At 45.5% G+C, this 17,849-nt stretch overlaps 1 long non-coding RNA gene across 1 annotated transcript in view; it reads right to left on the minus strand.

Annotated features, from left to right (window-relative positions):
* Positions 1-1,525: 1,525 nt before the first annotated feature.
* LOC144495340 (uncharacterized) overlaps positions 1,526-17,849 on the minus strand; it is a 30,822-nt gene continuing 14,498 nt past the window's right edge. Inside the window, exons 2-3 of the long non-coding RNA XR_013498230.1 lie at positions 5,312-5,393; positions 1,526-2,843 (exon numbers count right to left, since the gene is read on the minus strand). This is a non-coding gene — a long non-coding RNA (uncharacterized LOC144495340). The remainder of the gene's footprint in view (positions 2,844-5,311; positions 5,394-17,849) is intronic.

The raw sequence follows: 17,849 nt of genomic DNA on the forward strand, positions 1-17,849 counted from the left end.
CTCCTTTATTAATTTGAAAATCTGTGAACTGTCCCGATATATCGTATTGTTACTTTCCTAAATTCCATTGCTCCTATTTGAAGGCTGTTTGACCCCTCACACAGTGCACAGCACGTAACAACAACAACTAAAAACAATTAAGCTAAAGGGCGGCACGGTGGCACAGCGGTTAGCACTGCTGCTTCACAGCGCCAGGGACCTGGGTTCAATTCCGGCCTCGGGTCAGATCTATGATCTAATAACCATTACAGAGACATGGCTGCAGGATGGCATAGATTCAGACCTGAGTGTTGAAGGGTGACTTTTAGGATGGATGGGAAGTTAGGAAAAGGTGGAGGGGTGGTCCTGTTAATCAGAGATGACATTAGCACAATAGAGAAGGCTGGATTAAATTCAGGGAAGCGGGATATAGAAGCAGTTTGGGTAAAGATGAGGATATCATAAAGGCAAGAAGTCAATTGTGGGAGTGGCGTACAGGCCCCCTAACACTAATCACATGGTAGGACGGCGCGTATCGAGCAGCACGGTGGCACAGTGGTTAGCACTGCTGCCTCACAGTGCCAGGGACCCGGGTTCAATTCTGCCCCCGGGTCACCGTCTGTGTGGAGTCTGCACGTTCTCCTCATGTCTGCGTGGGTTTTCCAGCTTGGGTGACTATCTGTGCGGTCTGCAATTCTCCCCGTGTCTGCGCTGGTTTCCTCTGGGTGCCCCGGTTGCCTCCCACAGTCCGAAAGACGTGCAGGTTAGGTGCATTGGCCATACTAAATTCTCCCTCAGTTTATCTGAACAGGCGCCGGAATGTGGCAACTAGGGGATTTTCACAATAACTTCATTGCAATGTTAATGTAAGCCTACTTGTAACAAATAAATAAACTAAAAACTAAAAAAAACCAGTGTTGGTGTTTCACTTCCATCCTTGTCAAAGACACCATGGAAACAAGGTGCTGGGATCGGTGGGCACTTTCGGTGTGTTACACCCCCAACTGCCAGGACTGCTCCTCTCACCCCGCTTTCATTGTTCCATTTGCCCCACTGCTGCCCCTCTCACCTCTGATCTTGCTGCTCCTCTTGCCCTGCTGCTGCTCCTTTCCCCACTGCGCAGTGCCTGCTCAGGGGAATCCTAAATGGGTTCTAAGTAACTGTATTGAGTGGTGCTGAGCATTAGTAGTCTGACTCTCTGTAACATAAAGCTAGGTTGCAAGTTGAGTCCTGGACCACTTATCTCCCGATCGCAGTTGTGCCCATGGTGGGGGAGGTGTTGGAAGGTGGCCCTTGCACCCTCGCAGAAAGGAGTGATGGTTGATGGGCAGAATGGTGGTTACCCTGGCAACCGTAGAGGTGTCAGGACAGATACGAATAAAATTACAAAAAAAAACATCAAAATGTCGGTGAAAGTATTCCCTTTAAAGACAATAATGAGACAGTGATCTTTTGTTTTTACGTTACACCTATCGCACATTAACCACACACAGCACGTTAGCACATTAATTGCACAGATGCAATTCTTTTGCAAAAGAGGTCTTGTTCATGTCACTGTATAATGTTCATTTTGTGCATTCTGTCCAAGTCAAAACTTTGTGAAAATAGTGGCCAAGGATTCAAGAAAAGGCCACTGTCACATGGAGTTGCAACAGAAGGTTATGCTTTCTCAACACAAATTCTGGTCTCCTCTGATACGGAACCATTTTGAACCACGTTGTGAAATCTGGTCGATTTTCACACTAAAGCTTCATGAGGCAAAAGACTCGAGTCTTTAACCGTCCTCCCCTTCCCCCCATATACCCAAATTGAGATTTTCACAGAACAGGAAAGCTGTGACCACACTATCTGTCAGAAAGGCCCAAGTCAATGAAGGTGAGTGGGAGATACTGCCTGTTGCAGTAAAGTGTGCATCCTGTGCACAGATCCTGTTTGATGTTAAATGAATAGGGCAAACTGCCTGTTCACAGAGAGGCTCAGAGCCAAGAAGAGTGTTCCAAGTATTCTATAGGTGTGAAATCTTAGCGCGTGTACTACCCCCTCCCTTGGGTGAAACCGTACACGCCTGAGAGACAGTCACCTGAAGCCTTAACCACAAACCCACATGGTTTACTACGCCCATACCAATGAGGATTTGAACTCCCAAACCACACAGATATCCCGAGCCGTGAACTGTTACATTCTTCAAGCTGATGAACTGATTCGATTATAAGTTCCTTTCATGAATCAGTTGTAAAAAAAAATATAAGCAGCCAAGTCTAACACTTAAATGGTTAATACGACTCAGCTGCTTTTCCAGACAGATGTGTGTAACGTGCAGTTGATAGATAACCCTCCAGCATTCAAGTACTTTCTAATCAAGAATACAGTACTTGGATCAGATGTGATATACACCTATCTGACAAAGCTTTGACAGTTGAGATAAAACAGCCGCATTATGGTGTCAACTACAGTTACATTATATCGCTTTACACTATGATAAATTGATCTCTATACTTGCAACCTTACCTACAGAAATGGCACTTAAAAAATGCAACCTTTTATTCTTTCTCTGGTATAACAATGGTATTCTTGTCAGTAAATAATGCCAAAAAACAATCAGACAACAAAAGGGAAATGCAAAAACAACCAGACAATTTATAATGCTGTTGGAAGAGGACGCTCCTTGAGTCACGAGGAATATCTTAGCTGGCAAGATTTACTAGGTAAATCTGCACATCACTGCAAATATTTCTAGAATGACTGGAGAGGTTGTTGATTTTAAGTTTCTTTTTCTGTCTGCTTGTAGTGGATTCACAATTATTTTCCTGATAAGTGAGGTCAGATGGAAGGTTAGGTATGGGTTCAGGCTCTGGACTTCATAGCTGGAAAGAAGAAAGGCAAGAGGAGGTACTTAATTGCACTCTTAAGAATCGAGGTATCCAGTCAATAGATCAGATTAATCAATCATGAGCGTGTTGATGACAGGGATAACAATCGATAACAAAATGCTCTGAACAAGCGCGTGTATTCAAACTTATGTTTCAACATTTCCATATTAAATACTTCTTCTCACAGAAAACCTTCACAATAATAAGAAGATCATTTTCAGAAATGGATCTTGAGAGGACATTTTTGTTTGCAACTACAACATTTTTAAAATATTCATTTGTGGCACCTGGGCGTCGCTGGCTGGCCAGCATTTATTGCCCATCCCTAGTTGTCCTCGGAGGGCAGTTGAGAATCAACCACATTGCTGTGGCTCTGGAGTCACACGTAGGCCAGACCAGGTAAGGATGGCAGGTTTCCTTCCCTAAAGGATATTAGTGAGTTAGATTTTTTTTTCAACAATCGACAATAGTTTCATGGATATCAGTAGATTCTTAATTCCAGATTTTTAAAAAATTGAATTCAAATTCTGTAGCTGGATTCGAACCTGGGTCCCCAGGATATTAGCTGGGTTTCTAGATTAACAGGTTAGCGATAATACCATCACCCCACCACTTCATATGTGAAGTCTTCATGACTCGCAAAGTGCTTGACTCTCTTTGGCCTGAAGGTGAAACTGGTATGATTTGTGCCCATTGTCTGGGCATACAATAGGGTACTTTTCAGGAAGACCTATGGTCGATCATGCAGGCATCGATCCTTTTTAAAATTTGCTGTGTCAGGGAGACAGATATTGGGCTCCTTGCATATGTAAGTTAGAGGTCTAACACCTATTAAAGAACCCTTGACAGGAAGTGGTGACTGATCAGTTGGACAGGGGTTGGGGCCTACCCTTATCAGGATTCTTCAACAGCCCCCACCTAACCTGTCCCTCCTCCTCCCCTCTCTGGCACCTGCCCTGGGTGACTGTCAATGATGTGGAGATGGCGGCGTTGGGCTGGGGTAAACACAGTAAGAGGTCTCACAACACCAGGTTAAAGTCCAACAGGTTTATTTGGTAGCTAGTGGCTTTTGCTACCAAATAAACCTGTTGGACTTTAACCTGGTGTTGTGAGACCTCTTACTGTGATTGTCAATGAAAGGTACCTTTGTAACCTTTTATTCAAAAAGGGAGCCAAGAAAACCAAGCTTGCTCCCCGATTGCAATCTAAGAATTCTAAACCTAGAAGCCCTAAACTATTTCTCGTGGTTAAGGTACCCTCGCTCCATGACACTGATGATACATTTGGAATTTATAATCCAGGTTAGCACTGCATTCGCCAGGCCGCAACCCCTTACACTCGCTTCATAATGTTCCAGGCACAGTAACGGCAGGTCAGCACGGTTTGCTGGGTACTGGAGTGATTCCCAATGTCCCTGGAGTAATAGACAGCTCATACAAAGGCATCTGGGAACCATCTAAGAGTGAAGATATTGTCTGCTGGCAAAAATGTCACTCTACAAACCCATCTAGGCCATGTACAATGTTGTCATTGAGTCACTAAATCTCCTGCTTGTGATCATGGCATGGGTGAGCGAATGTATTTCATAGAAAGATAAGGTAAGCAGATTCTTTTTAAAAGTTTATTTATTAGTCACAAGTAAGGCTTACATTAACACTGCAATGAAGTTACTGTGAAATTCCCCTAGTCGCCACACTCTGGCACCTGTTCGGGTCAATACACCTAACCCCCACATCTTTCGGACAGTGCGAGGAAGCCAGAGCACCCGGAGGAAACCCATGCAGACACGGGGAGAATGTGCAGACTCTGCACAGACAGTGACCCAAGTTGAGAATTGAACCCAGCTCCCTGGTGCTGTGAGGCAGCGGTGCTGACCACTGTGCCACCCCACGCAATAAGGTCTGGTTTCCAGTCTGCATTTCTCAGGCTTGCAAAAATAATTTACTGCTTTACTCATGGCAAGCTAAAAGGTAAAATATGTTGAAGTTATGTTAATTTGATAACTTGGCGATCAGTAGCGAGCTGTTTGATCTTTGGTAATAAATATGCCCACGTGGCAGTAAAATGAATAAACAAAATTTCATCAACGATAAATTGGTGTTTTGCGATTCAGCAATTTCTGAAAGGAAATGGAAGCAATTCTGGATCCGCGGTGAAAATACCCACCTGTTTACTGCGTCAGAAACAAGCTCCCATAGGCTGTGATACCCTGTGTTACTAGGATACAAGGTACCAAATACAACTGAAATGGGGAACTCTGTAATGTTGGCTTACCACAGCATCCTTTCACTTCTGGAATCAATGCAGCTCAGGCATATGAAAGTTTCTGTTGATTGTCAGGGACTCACATGAGGTAGATTTAATACGATCTCAATCCGGGCCCTGATTAGTACAAATTTCACTCAAGTTTTCAAATCTCACTCAGAAGATAAATAGAAATAGCTGTGGTAAATGAAACTCACATCGGTGTAGCGAGGGGTGGCCTTCTGAGGCTGCAGTTAAAGCGGATTATTCTGTAGACAGCAGGGTCAGGCCCATTGTAATCTGGAAATGATCAAAGCCAAGACAAAGTGACAGAAGTGAAAGAACAAAGTTCATGGAAATTCCGAGTTTGAGACACATTCTGTTTTTGAGTGGTGTTTGATATCGCCACACTCTAAGATATCTGAATGATTTTGTTTTTATTCATGGGCGTCGCTGGCTGGCCAGCATTCATTGCCCATCACTAGTTGCCCAAGGACAGTTGAGAGTCAACCACATTGCTGTGGCTCTGGTTTCACATGTAGGCCAGACTGGGTAAGGATGGCAGATTTCCTTCTCTAAAGGGCATTAGTGAACCGGATGGGTTTTTCCCAACAATTGGCAATGGTCATCAGTAGATGCTTAATTTCAGATTTTGTAAAATTGAATTCAAATTCCACAATCTGCCGTGGTGGGATTCGAACCCGGGTCCCCAGAGGTTTCTGGATTAATAGCCTTGCGATAATACCACTAGGTCACTACCCTGATAATAGCTCATGATAGCTATACATGAAAGTGTGGTAAATCAAAGAGTAGAGAAAAGGCTAAAGAGAAAGAGTTATTAATATGGGAAATGCTAAACAGGCTGTAACAGGAAGGGACAGAGAGTACCAGTCTAAGAGTACTTCACCAAATAAGGCTAGAGGTTACAAAAATAATAAAAGGACAAAAGTAAGGCTCCGTAGCTGCACATAGCATTTGAAAAAAAAACAAATAAACGCAGTGTTAATAGAGATTAATAAGTATGATCTAATAACCATTACAGAGATGTGGCTGCGGGATGGCATAGATCAGGACCTGAATGTTAAAGGGTGACTTTTAGGATGGATGGGAAGTTAGGAAAAGGTGGAGGGGTGGTTCTGTTAATCAGAGACGACATTAGCACAATAGAGAAGGCTGGATTAAATTCAGGAAAGCGGGATATAGAAGCACTTTGGGTAAAGATGAGGATATCATAAAAGCAAGAATTCAACTGTGGGAGTGGTGTACAGCCCCGAACAGTAATCACATAGTAGGATGGGGTATCGGGTGGCATGGTGGTGCAATGGTTAGCACTGCTGCCTTACAGTGCCAGGAACCCAGGTCACTGTCTGTGTAGGGTCTGCACGTTCTCCCCATGTCTGCGTGGGTTTCCTCTGGGTGCTCCAGTTTCCTCCCACAGTCCAAAAGACTTGCTGGTTAGATGCATTGGCCATGCTAAATTCTCCGTCTGTGTACCCGAACAGGTGCCAGAGTGTGGCGGCAAGGGGACTTTCACAGTAACTTCATTGCAGTATTAATGTAAGCCTACTTGTGACACTAATAAATAAACTTAAAATTGATCAAAGAAGAAATAATTGGAGTTCGTCAAAAAGATTTGGAAATTACCATGGGGATTTTAATCTACATATAGACTGGAATAATCAGATGGGCAAAGGTAATGTAGATGACAAATTCATAGAATATTGTTGTGATAATTTCTTAGATCAGCATGTTCTAGAGCCCACCAGAGAGCAGGATATACCAGACCTGGTATTGTGCAATCAGATAGGATTAATTAATGACCTCATTGAGAAGGTGCCCCTGATAGTATGATTGAATTTTACATTCAGTTTGAGGGAGAGAAGAGTAGGTCTAAGACTAGTGTTTTAAACTTAAGTAAGAGCAATTATGAAGGTATGAAAGCAGAGCTAGTGAAAGATAATATGAAACTTAAAGAAAAAGCACATAATTGTGTAAAGGGAGTGGAAGATCAGAAGATTGGGCAGAATATAAGAAACAACAAAGAATGACTAACAGATTAATAAGGAGGGGAACATTCACTAATGTCCTTTAGGGAAGTAAATCTGCCGTCCTTACCTGGTCTGGCCTACATGTAACTCCAGAGCCACAGTAATGTGGTTGACTCTCAACCGCCCTCTGAAATGGCCCAGCAATCCACTCAGTTCAAGGGCAACTAGGGATGGGCAATAAATGTTGGCCAGCCAGCAACGCCCATGTCCCATGAATGAATAGAAAAAAATAGAGGACGAGAGAAAGCTGGCTGGAACTATAAAGACAGATAGTTTTTTTATTTATTAGTCACAAGTAAGCTTACATTAACACTGCAATGAAGTTACTGTGAAAATCCCCGAGTCACCACACTCCGGCACCTGTTCGGGTACACTGAGGGAGAATTTAGCATGGCCAATGCACCTAACCAGCACGTCTTTTGGATTGTGGGAGGAAACCGGAGCACCTGGAGGAAACCCACACAGCAATGAGGAAAATGTGCAAACTCCACACAGACAGTGACCCAAGCAGGTAATTGAACCTGGGTCCCTGGCGCTTTGAGGCAGCAATGCTAACCACTTGTGCCACCGTGCTGCCCTGTAAGAGATTCTAGAGATATTTAAAACAGAAGAGAGTTAACAATGCGAGTGTTGGTCCTACAGAAAGTGAGTCTGGGGAATTAATAATGGAAAATAAGGAGATAGCAGATGAATTGAACAGGTATTTTGCATCAACCTTCACTATAGAGAATATAAGTAACATCTCAGAAATAGCCGTAAACCAGGAATTTGAAGGGAGAAACTCAAGAAAACTACAATCACCAGGGAAGTGGTACTGAAACTGTGGGTTGTCAAGTCCCTGGGTCCTGATAGATTTCATCCTAGGGTTTTAAAAGAAGTGGCAAGTGTGTTAATTGATGCATTGGTTTTAATTTTCCAAAATTCCCGAGATTCGCGTAAGGTTCCATTAGATTGAAAAATAGCGAATGTAACTCCTTTAACAAAGAACAAAAAACAAATAAAATTACAGCACAGGAACAGGCCCTTCGGCCCTCCAAGCCTGCACCGACCATGCTGCCCGACTTAACTAAAACCCCCTACGCTTCCGGGGACCATATCCCTCTATTCCCATCTCATTCATGTACTTGTCAAGATGTCCCTTAAAAGTCACTACCATATCCGCTTCCACTACCTCCCCCGGCAACGAGTTCCAGGCACCCACTACTCTCTGTGTAAAAAAATCTGCCTCGTGCATCTTCTTTAAATCTTGCCCCTCGCACCTTAAACCTGTGCCCCCTATTAATTGACTCTTCCACCCTGGGAAAAAGCTTCTGACTATCCACTCTGTCCATGCCTCTCATAATCTTGTAGACTTCTATCAGGTCTCCCCTCAACCTCCGTCGCTCCAGTGAGAACAAACCAAGTTTCTCCAACCTCTCCTCATAGCTAATGCCCTCCATACCAGGCAACATCCTGATAAATCTTTTCTGTACCCTCTCCAAAGCCTCCACATCCTTCTGGTAGTGTGGCGACCAGAATTGAACACTATATTCCAAGTGCTAAGGTCCTATAAAGCATCAACATGACTTGCCAATTTTTAAACTCAATACCCCGGCTAATGAAGGCAAGCATGCCGTATGTCTTCTTGACTACCTTCCCCACCTGCATTGCCACTTTCAGTGACCTGTGTACCTGTACACCCAGATCCCTTTGCCTATCAATACTCCTAAGGGTTCTGCCATTTACTGTATGTTTCCTATCTGTATTAGACCTTCCAAAATGCATTACCTCACATTTATCCGGATTAAACTCCATCTGCCATCTCTCCGCCCAAGTCTCCAACTGATCTATATCCTGCTGCATCCTCTGATGGTACTCATCGCTATCCGCAAATCCACCAACCTTTGTGTCATCTGCAAACTTACTAATTAATCCAGTTACATTTTCCTCCAAATCATTTATATATATTACAAACAGCAAAGGTCCCAGCACTGATCCCTGAGGAACACCACTTGTCACAGCCCTCCATTCAGAAACGCACCCTTCCACTGCTACCCTCTGTCTTCTTTGACCGAGTAAGAGTTTTAACAACACCAGGTTAAAGTCCAACAGGTTTATTTGGTAGCAAATGCCATTAGCTTTCGGAGCGCTGCCCCTTCGTCAGATGGAGTGGAAATCTGCTCTCAAACAGAGACACAAAATTAAGTTACAGAATACTGATTAGAATGCGAATCTCTACAGCCAACCAGGTCTTCAAGATACAGACAATGTGAGTGGAGGGAGCATTAAGCACAGGTTAAAGAGATGTATATTGTCTCCAGACAGGACAGCCAGTGAGATTCTGCAAGTCCAGGAGGCAAGCTGTGGGGGTTACTGATAGTGTGCCATGAACCCAAGATCCCGGTTTAGGCCGTCCTCATGTGTGCGGAACTTGGCTATCAGTTTCTGCTCAGCGACTCTGCGCTGTCGTGTGTCGTGAAGGCTGCCTTGGAGAACGCTTACCTGAAGATCAGAGGCTGAATGCCTGTGACCGCTGAAGTGCTCCCCCACAGGAAGAGAACAGTCTTGCCTGGTGATTGTCGAGCGGTATTCATTCATCCGTTGTCGTAGCGCCTGCATGGTTTCCCCAATGTACCATGCCTCGGGACATCCTTTCCTGCAGCGTATCAGGTAGACAACGTTGGCCGAGTTGCAAGAGTATGTACCGTGTACCTGGTAGATAGTGTTCTCACGTGAGATGATGGCATCCGTGTCGATGATCTGGCACGTCTTGCAGAGGTTGCTGTGGCAGGGTTGTGTGGTGTCGTGGTCACTGTTCTCCTGAAGGCTGGGTAGTTTGCTGCAGACAATGGTCTGTTTGAGGTTGTGCGGTTGTTTGAAGGCAAGAAGTGGGGGTGTGGGGATGGCCTTGGCGAGATTTTCATCCTCATCAATGACATGTTGAAGGCTCCGGAGGAGATGCCGTAGCTTCTCCGCTCCGGGGAAGTACTGGACGACGAAGGGTACTCTGTCCACTGTGTCCCGTGTTTGTCTTCTGAGGAGGTTGGTGCGGTTTTTCGCTGTGGCGCGTCGGAACTGTTGATCGATGAGTTGAGCGCCATATCCTGTTCTTATGAAGGCATCTTTCAGTGTCTGGAGGTGTCTGTTGCGATCCTCCTCATCTGAGCAGATTCTGTGCATGCGGAGGGCTTGTCCGTAGGGGATGGCTTCTTTAACGTGTTTAGGGTGGAAGCTGGAGAAGTGGAGCATCGTGAGGTTATCCGTGGGCTTGCGGTACAGTGAGGTGCTGAGGTGACCGTCCTTAATGGAGATGCGTGTGTCCAAGAATGCAACCGATTCTTTGACCGAGCCCGTTTTGTATCCACCTTTCCAGCTCACCTCTGATCCCATGCGACTTCACCTTCTGCACCAGTCTGCCATGAGGGACCTTGTCAAAGGCCTTACTGAAGTCCATGTAGACAACATCCACTGCCCTATCCTCATCAATCATCTTCGTCACTTCCTCGAAAAACTCGATCAAGTTCGTGAGACACGACCTCCCCTTCACAAAACCATGTTGCCTCTCACTAATATGTCCACTTATTTCCAAGTGGGAATAAATCCTGCCTTGAAGAATCCTCTCCAATAATTTCCCTACCACTGATGTAAGGTTCACCGACCTGTAATTACCTGGATTGTTCTTGCTACCCTTCTTAAACAAAGGAACAACATTGGCTATTCAAAAAGGGGGATTCAAAAAGGGAGAGAGAAAGCAGGAAACCGCAGGCCAGTTAGCTTAACATCCATCATGGAAAAATGTTAGAAGTTATTTTTAATCTTTATCATCAGGAAATGTTAGACAGGAAACATCCATATCTAACTCCAGGGTAATAATGCAACTCTACCTCCCACACGCTCTCCGACTCTTCACCGCACCTCACTGTACCGCAAGCCCGCGGATAACCTCACGATGCTCTACTTCTCCAGCTTCCACCCTAAACATGTTAAAGAAGCCATCCCCTACGGACAAGCCCTCCATATACACAGGATCTGCTCGGATGAGGAGGATCGCAACAGACACCTCCAGACGCTGAAAGATGCCCTCATAAGAACAGGATATGGCGCTCGACTCATCGATCGACAGTTCCGACGCGCCACAGCTGAGTAGGATGGCAGGTGGTAGGTAGCAAGGTGAATAGGGTGAAAGGGTAGAAGGATGTTAGGGTGGGTTGAGTGGCTGGGTGGTGAGGGCAGATCAGGCTGGGTGGCATCAGAGAGGGAGGGTCAGCAGCATGGTCAGGGGGTCAGGGGAAAGTTGGAGGGTTGGGGGATCAAAGATTACAAGGAAGAGGCAGGAGAATGGGGTTGAGAAACATATCAGCCATGATCGAATGGCAGAGCAGACTCGATGGGCCGAATGTCCTAACTCTGCTCCTATATCTTATGGTCTTATGGGGAGGGGGGGGTGAAGAGTCGGAGAGCGTGTGGGAGGTAGAGTTGCATTATTACCCAGGAGTTAGATATGGATGTTTCCTGTCTAACATTTCCTGATGATAAAGATGTTATCGCAGTGCACTTAGATCAATACAAGGTAATCAGACAGAGTCAGCATGGTTTTGTGAAAAGGAAATCATATTTAACCAATTTATTGGAGTTCTTTGAAGAAATAACAGGTGTAATGGATAAAGGGGAACCAGTGGATATACTGTACTTAGATTTTCTGAAGGCAAGTGATAAGATGCCACATGGAAGGTTATTGTGGAAAATAAACACTTGCAGGGGTAACATGGATAGAAGGGGAGGCGATGATCCAGTGGTATTATTGCTAGACTGTTAACCCAGAAACTCAGCCAATGTTCTGGGGAGCCGGATTCGAATCCCACCACGGCAGATTGTGGAATTTGAATTCAATAAAAAGAATCTGGAATTAAGAATCTACTGATGACCATGAAACCATTGTCAATTATCAGAAAAACCCATCTGGTTCACTAATGTCCATTGGGGAAGGAAATCTGCCGTCCTTACCCGGTCTGGTTTACATGTGACTCCAGAGCCACAGCAATGTGGTTGACTCTCAACTGCCCTCGGGCAACTAGGGATGGGCAATAAATGCTGGCCCAGCCAGCGACGCCCATGACCCACGAATGAATTTTTAAAAAAGATTGGTCAGCTAACAGGGAACAGAGAGTAGACATAAATGGGTAATTTTCTGGTTAGCAGGACGGAACGATTGGTGTATCACAGGGATTAGTGCTGGAACCTCCACTCAAGTTATATAAATGATTTGGATGAAGGGACCAGTGGTATGGTGTCTGAGTTTGCAGATGACACAAAGATGGGTCGGAAAGTATGTTATGAAGCGGACGTAAGGAGGCTACAAGGGGATATAGATAGGTGGGTAAAGACAAAATACTGCGGATGCTGCATAGGTGGGAAGATTCCTTTCCAACCAGTGGGAGGAGGATTCCTAACCACTATGTACAGCAGTCCTGTAGAAAAATCACTGACATTCCAGTTCTGATGAAAACCTGTTGACCCAATTATGAACTCTGCTCTGCTCTCTTCACAGAGATTCTGCCAGGCCTGCTGGGTGTCCAACATCTTCTGCTTTTATTTCAGATTTCCTGCCTTGATAGTTTATTGCTTTTGTTTGAGTGCATTTCATAGTCTTGCAACTCTGTGTAAAAACATTTCTACTTCTCCATGTCCTGAATCTCTTATATTTCTTTTATCTGTTATGTCACCCAGTGCACATAAATCAGCAGATGTGATGAAGATAAACTTGGTTTGAATACAAATATCACATTACAATGTCACTGTAGCATTTGCGGAATATCTTTTGTCCTGCTTTATTCACCACCACTTTCTCAAGGGCAATTAGGGATGGGCAATAAATGCTGACCTAGCCAGGAATGCCCACGTCCCATGAAAGAATATTTTTTAAAAATGTATTTGGAGCAGTTAGAATTCACAGTCTTAGACAGAAATAGATACTTTAAAATGATATATAATACAATGTTAAACTTCCCAGTTCATTCCATTAGCGATGATTTATCTATATTCTTGAAAGTGACTGAAACTTCAGAGGAAGTCCTTGCCATTTTTTAGAAACCTCAAACACCACATCATACTTGCTGAAGAAAAATAGGGAGTAATTATGAGTAATTCTTAATATGATATGTGTTAAGCATCGTATGCTGGCGAGGGAAATGATTCTCCTTTGGACCTAGGGTTCCCTTTGCCCTCTGTTGCTGTTCCAGCTCTGTGGCCTGATTGATAGAGATTGACTTCTGGGTGGAGTTTAGTGGAGCCCATTAGATCAGACAAGATGGAGGCCGGGCTCGGAGGTCTGATTCCTGGCAGTGGGAAGGGTGACGTGAAGCAGGTGATGTGGGAAACACACCCGTTCATGATGGGAAGATGATTAGGCCAATGAAGCTCTTCAAACCAATTATCCCTGAGCCTACTGAGATTTAATAATGGGTTATCCATCCATCCAGAAAACCACCCATTGCTTTGCTTACCGGAAGGTGCGGGAAGTGGGGTTGGGGGAGGGGGTGGTGGTGGGGGTGGGGTGGGGGGGGGTCATTGTTCATAGACATTCAGGCCGGAATTTCCCATCTGTTCACGCCCCTCTGCCTCTGCAAGCGAGGGCGAAGAATTTGGCGCTCAGCCAAATCTCCGGTCACTGCAGCGGGACCAGAGAATTCCGCTGGCGTGAACGGCCGGAAAATTCTGGTCGTAGTGTTCAATCGAGGGACCCAGCATTAGGAAGGTGGAGGGTGGGGGTGAGGGGATGCTCACCATGCCTCAGTCCTTGCATCCTATCCCCTCCCTTTGCCAATCACCTCCTCCCTGTTAGCATCATCCCGCCCCACTCACCTCCCTCCAGGGATCCAGCGGTGATCCCTGGTGAAGGGCCGGGCTCGTGCCAATGGTGGTCATCTCTGCCAGTGGCATTGCCAATACTGGAATGCCATTGGCATCTGATTGGCCAGCAGCTCTTGCGAAGGGGATTTCCACTCTCCTGGGGAATTAATTGTATGGGTGTGGGTGGGAGGGAAACCTGATGCTGTTCAAGTAAGTGACTGCTCACCTTGTAACAACACTCAGTCTCCTGGAGAGAAACAACATGGTACATCCCACTGGTTCTCTGACTGGTGGGTGCCACCTCCATCGCCAAAGCTAAATTCCACCCCTATGGTTAGTCAACAATGTTGTTTGTACTTTCTCTGTTTCTCTGTTGTCTATATTCTCTCTGCTGCCTGAACCTGTTGATTATCCCAGCATTTTCTGATTTCATAGAATCATAGAATTCCTACAGTGCAGAAGGAGGCCATTTGGCCCATCGAGTCTGCACCGACCACTATCCCATCCAGGCCCTATTCCTGGAACTCTGCATATTTACCCTGCTAATCCCCCTGACACTAAGGGGCAATTCAGCATGGCCAATCCACCCAACCCACACATCTTTGGACTGTGGGAGGAAACCGGAGCACCCAAAGGAAACCCACGTGGACACGGGGACAACGTGCAGACTCCACACCTGAGGCTGGAATTGAACCCAGAGTCCCTGGCGCTGTGAAGCAGCAGTGCTAACCACTGTGCCACCAAAATTTGTGTTTCAAATTTGCAATATTTCTTTGAGTTACTTGTACATAGACAGCACTTCCGCCTCCTTTGTGCTTCCTGTCTAATGAATGACTTTTTGAAATCATTGTTGTTATGTATATAAACATTGTTCTGTTATATGCACAGCAAAACAGAAAATGATACAAAATCACTCATACTGGACATTGGAACTTTGAAACTCAAGTGAGAACAGAACAAAACAGGACCATAAATGCTACCAAAACTATAAGTAGCAGGGAACACATTGCCTACAACCTAACCTCTGACAGATGCCATAAGTATGTGTCAGCCTCATCATGAGCAAGCACTGAAGGTCTCCTGTGACTTGCTCGAGAGAGTTCTCTGGTCCGGTAACGGCGGTTCTTGGCAAAAGGGCAAGCAGCATTTAACCCTTGAAGGACAATAAGACCATAAGATATAGAACATAGAACATAGAACAGTACAGCACAGAACACGCCCTTCGGCCCACGATGTTGTGCCGAGCTTTATCTGAAACCAAGATCAAGCTATCCCACTCCCTATCATCCTGGTGTGCTCCATGTGCCTATCCAATAACCGCTTAAATGTTCCTAAAGTGTCTGACTCCACTATCACTGCAGGCAATCCATTCCACACCCCAACCACTCTCTGCGTAAAGAGCCTACCTCTGATATCCTTCCTGTATCTCCCACCACGAACCCTATAGTTATGCCCCCTTGTAATAGCTCCATCCACCCGAGGAAATAGTCTTTGAACGTTCACTCTATCTATCCCCTTCATCATTTTATAAACCTCTATTAAGTCTCCCCTCAGCCTCCTCCGCTCCAGAGAGAACAGCCCTAGCTCCCTCAATCTTTCCTCATAAGACCTACCCTCCAAACCAGGCAGCATCCTGGTAAATCTCCTCTGCACTCTTTCCAGCGCTTCCACATCCTTCTTATAGTGAGGTGACCAGAACTGCACACAATATTCCAAATGTGGTCTCACCACGGTCCTGAAGTTGCAGCATAACCCCACAGCTCTTAAACTCCAACCCCCTGTTAATAAAAGCTAACACACGATAGGCCTTCTTCACAGCTCTATCCACTTGAGTGGCAACCTTTAGAGATCTGTGGATATGGACCCCAAGATCTCTCTGTTCCTCCACAGCCTTTCAGCCCATCGAGTCTGCTCCTCCATTTCACCATGGCTGATATGTTTCTCAACCCCATTCTCCTGTCTTTTACCTCTGAGCCCCTTACCAATCAAGCACCTATCTATCTCTGTCTTAAAGACACTCAATGACCTGGCCTCCACAACCTTCTGTGGCAATGAATTCCATAGAATCACCACCCTCTGGCTGAAGAAATTCTCTTCATCTCGGTTCTGAAGCATCGTCCCTTTACTCTGAGGCTGTGCCCTTGAGTCCTAGTTTCTCCTACTAATGGAAACATCTTCACCACCTCCCTTTGTCATCCCATCTGTCTGGAGGTTCCACCAGAACATTAGCAATGGGAACAGGAGAAGATCACACGTCCCATGAACTTGCTCTGTCCTTTAATGTGATCATGTCTGATCATTGGCCTTAACTCCACTTTCCTGCCTGCTCCCTTGATGCCCTTTGATTACCTGAGACTGGAAAAATCTGTCTGTCCCAGCCTTAAATGTATTCAGCGTTGGAGCATCCACAACCCTCTGAGGTAGAGAATTCCAAAGATTCACAGCCCTCTGGCAAAGGAATTTCTCCTCATCTGAGTCCTAAATGACCTGCCCTTATCATGAGACTGTGACCCCTTGTTTTAGACTCCCCATCCAGGGGAAAACAGCCTCGGATTCCACCCTAAGTCCCTTCAGCATCTCATAAGTTTCAGTGAGATCACCTCTCACATTCTTTTGAACCTCAGGGATTATAGGCCCAATTTTCTCAGCCTTTCATCATAGGACAACTCTTTTATCTCTGAGACTAGTGAACATTCAACAATACCGTTCCTTAAAAATGGAGACTACGGGCGGGGTTTACTATGCAACCCGCCGTGTGTTTTGGGAGGTAGCCCGCTATTGGCCAGTGGCAGGATCTTCTGGCCAATAGCGGGCTGTCAATGGAGTTCCCTGTTGAATGCACCCATTATTGCAGTGAAGCTTGCAGCGGGGTGTGCTGTCGGCAGGACTGGAAAATCTCACTGGTGAGAACGGCTGGGAAGTTCCAGCTTATGGGTGGGATTCTCTGGTCTCATCCCTGGCAGAACCTGTACCAATCGAGAATGGAAAGTTTGGTGCTCCAGAACCCCGTTCACTCTCAGTGGCACTGGAAAATCCCAGTCACTGGAAGATTGCAGCACTAAGTTCTCCAGGTTTAGTCTCATCAAAGCCCAATATAATTGTAGAAAAACCTCCTTATTCTCGTACTCCAATCATCTTGCAATAAAGGCCAACATGCCATTTTCCTTCTTCATGGTTTGCTGCCCCTGCATGCTAACCTTCTCGTACAAATTCACTGAAGCCTCTGAACATCAATATTTACAAGTTGCACATCTTTTGAAAAATATTCAATTTTTCTCTTTTTACAACCTACGACTCTCCCCAGTTTTTACAGATGCACGGTGGCACAGTGGTTAGCACTGCTGCCTCACAGCACCAGGGACTTGGGTTCGATTCCCGGCTTGGGTCACTGTCTGTGTGGAGCTTGCACATTCTCCCCGTGTCTGCGTGGGTTTCCTCCGGGTGCTCCGGTTTCCTCCCTCAGTCCAAAGATGTGCGGATTAGGTGGATTGGCCATGCTAAATTGTCCCTCAGTGTCAGGGGATTAGCTAGTGTAAATGCATGCGGATAGGGCATGGGTGGGATTATGGTCAGTGCAGACTCGATGGACCGAATGGCCTCCTTCTGCACTGTATGATTCTATGATTCTATGAAGCATCCTTTCTGGATGTACCACAGCTTGGTATGGCTCCTGCTCTGACCAAGACCGCAAGAAACTACAAAGGGTTGTGAACATAGCCCACGCAAACTAGTCTCCCATCCATTGACTCCATCTACAGTTCCCGCTCCCTCAGAAAAGCAGCCAGCATAAACAAGGACCTCACACACCCCAGGCATACTCTTTTCCACCTTCTTCCGTCGAGAAAAAGATACAAAAGTCTGAGGTCACGTTCCAGCCGAC

Source organism: Mustelus asterias, chromosome 6, assembly GCF_964213995.1.
Source record: "Mustelus asterias chromosome 6, sMusAst1.hap1.1, whole genome shotgun sequence".
In the NCBI taxonomy this organism is placed as follows: Eukaryota; Metazoa; Chordata; class Chondrichthyes; order Carcharhiniformes; family Triakidae; genus Mustelus; species Mustelus asterias.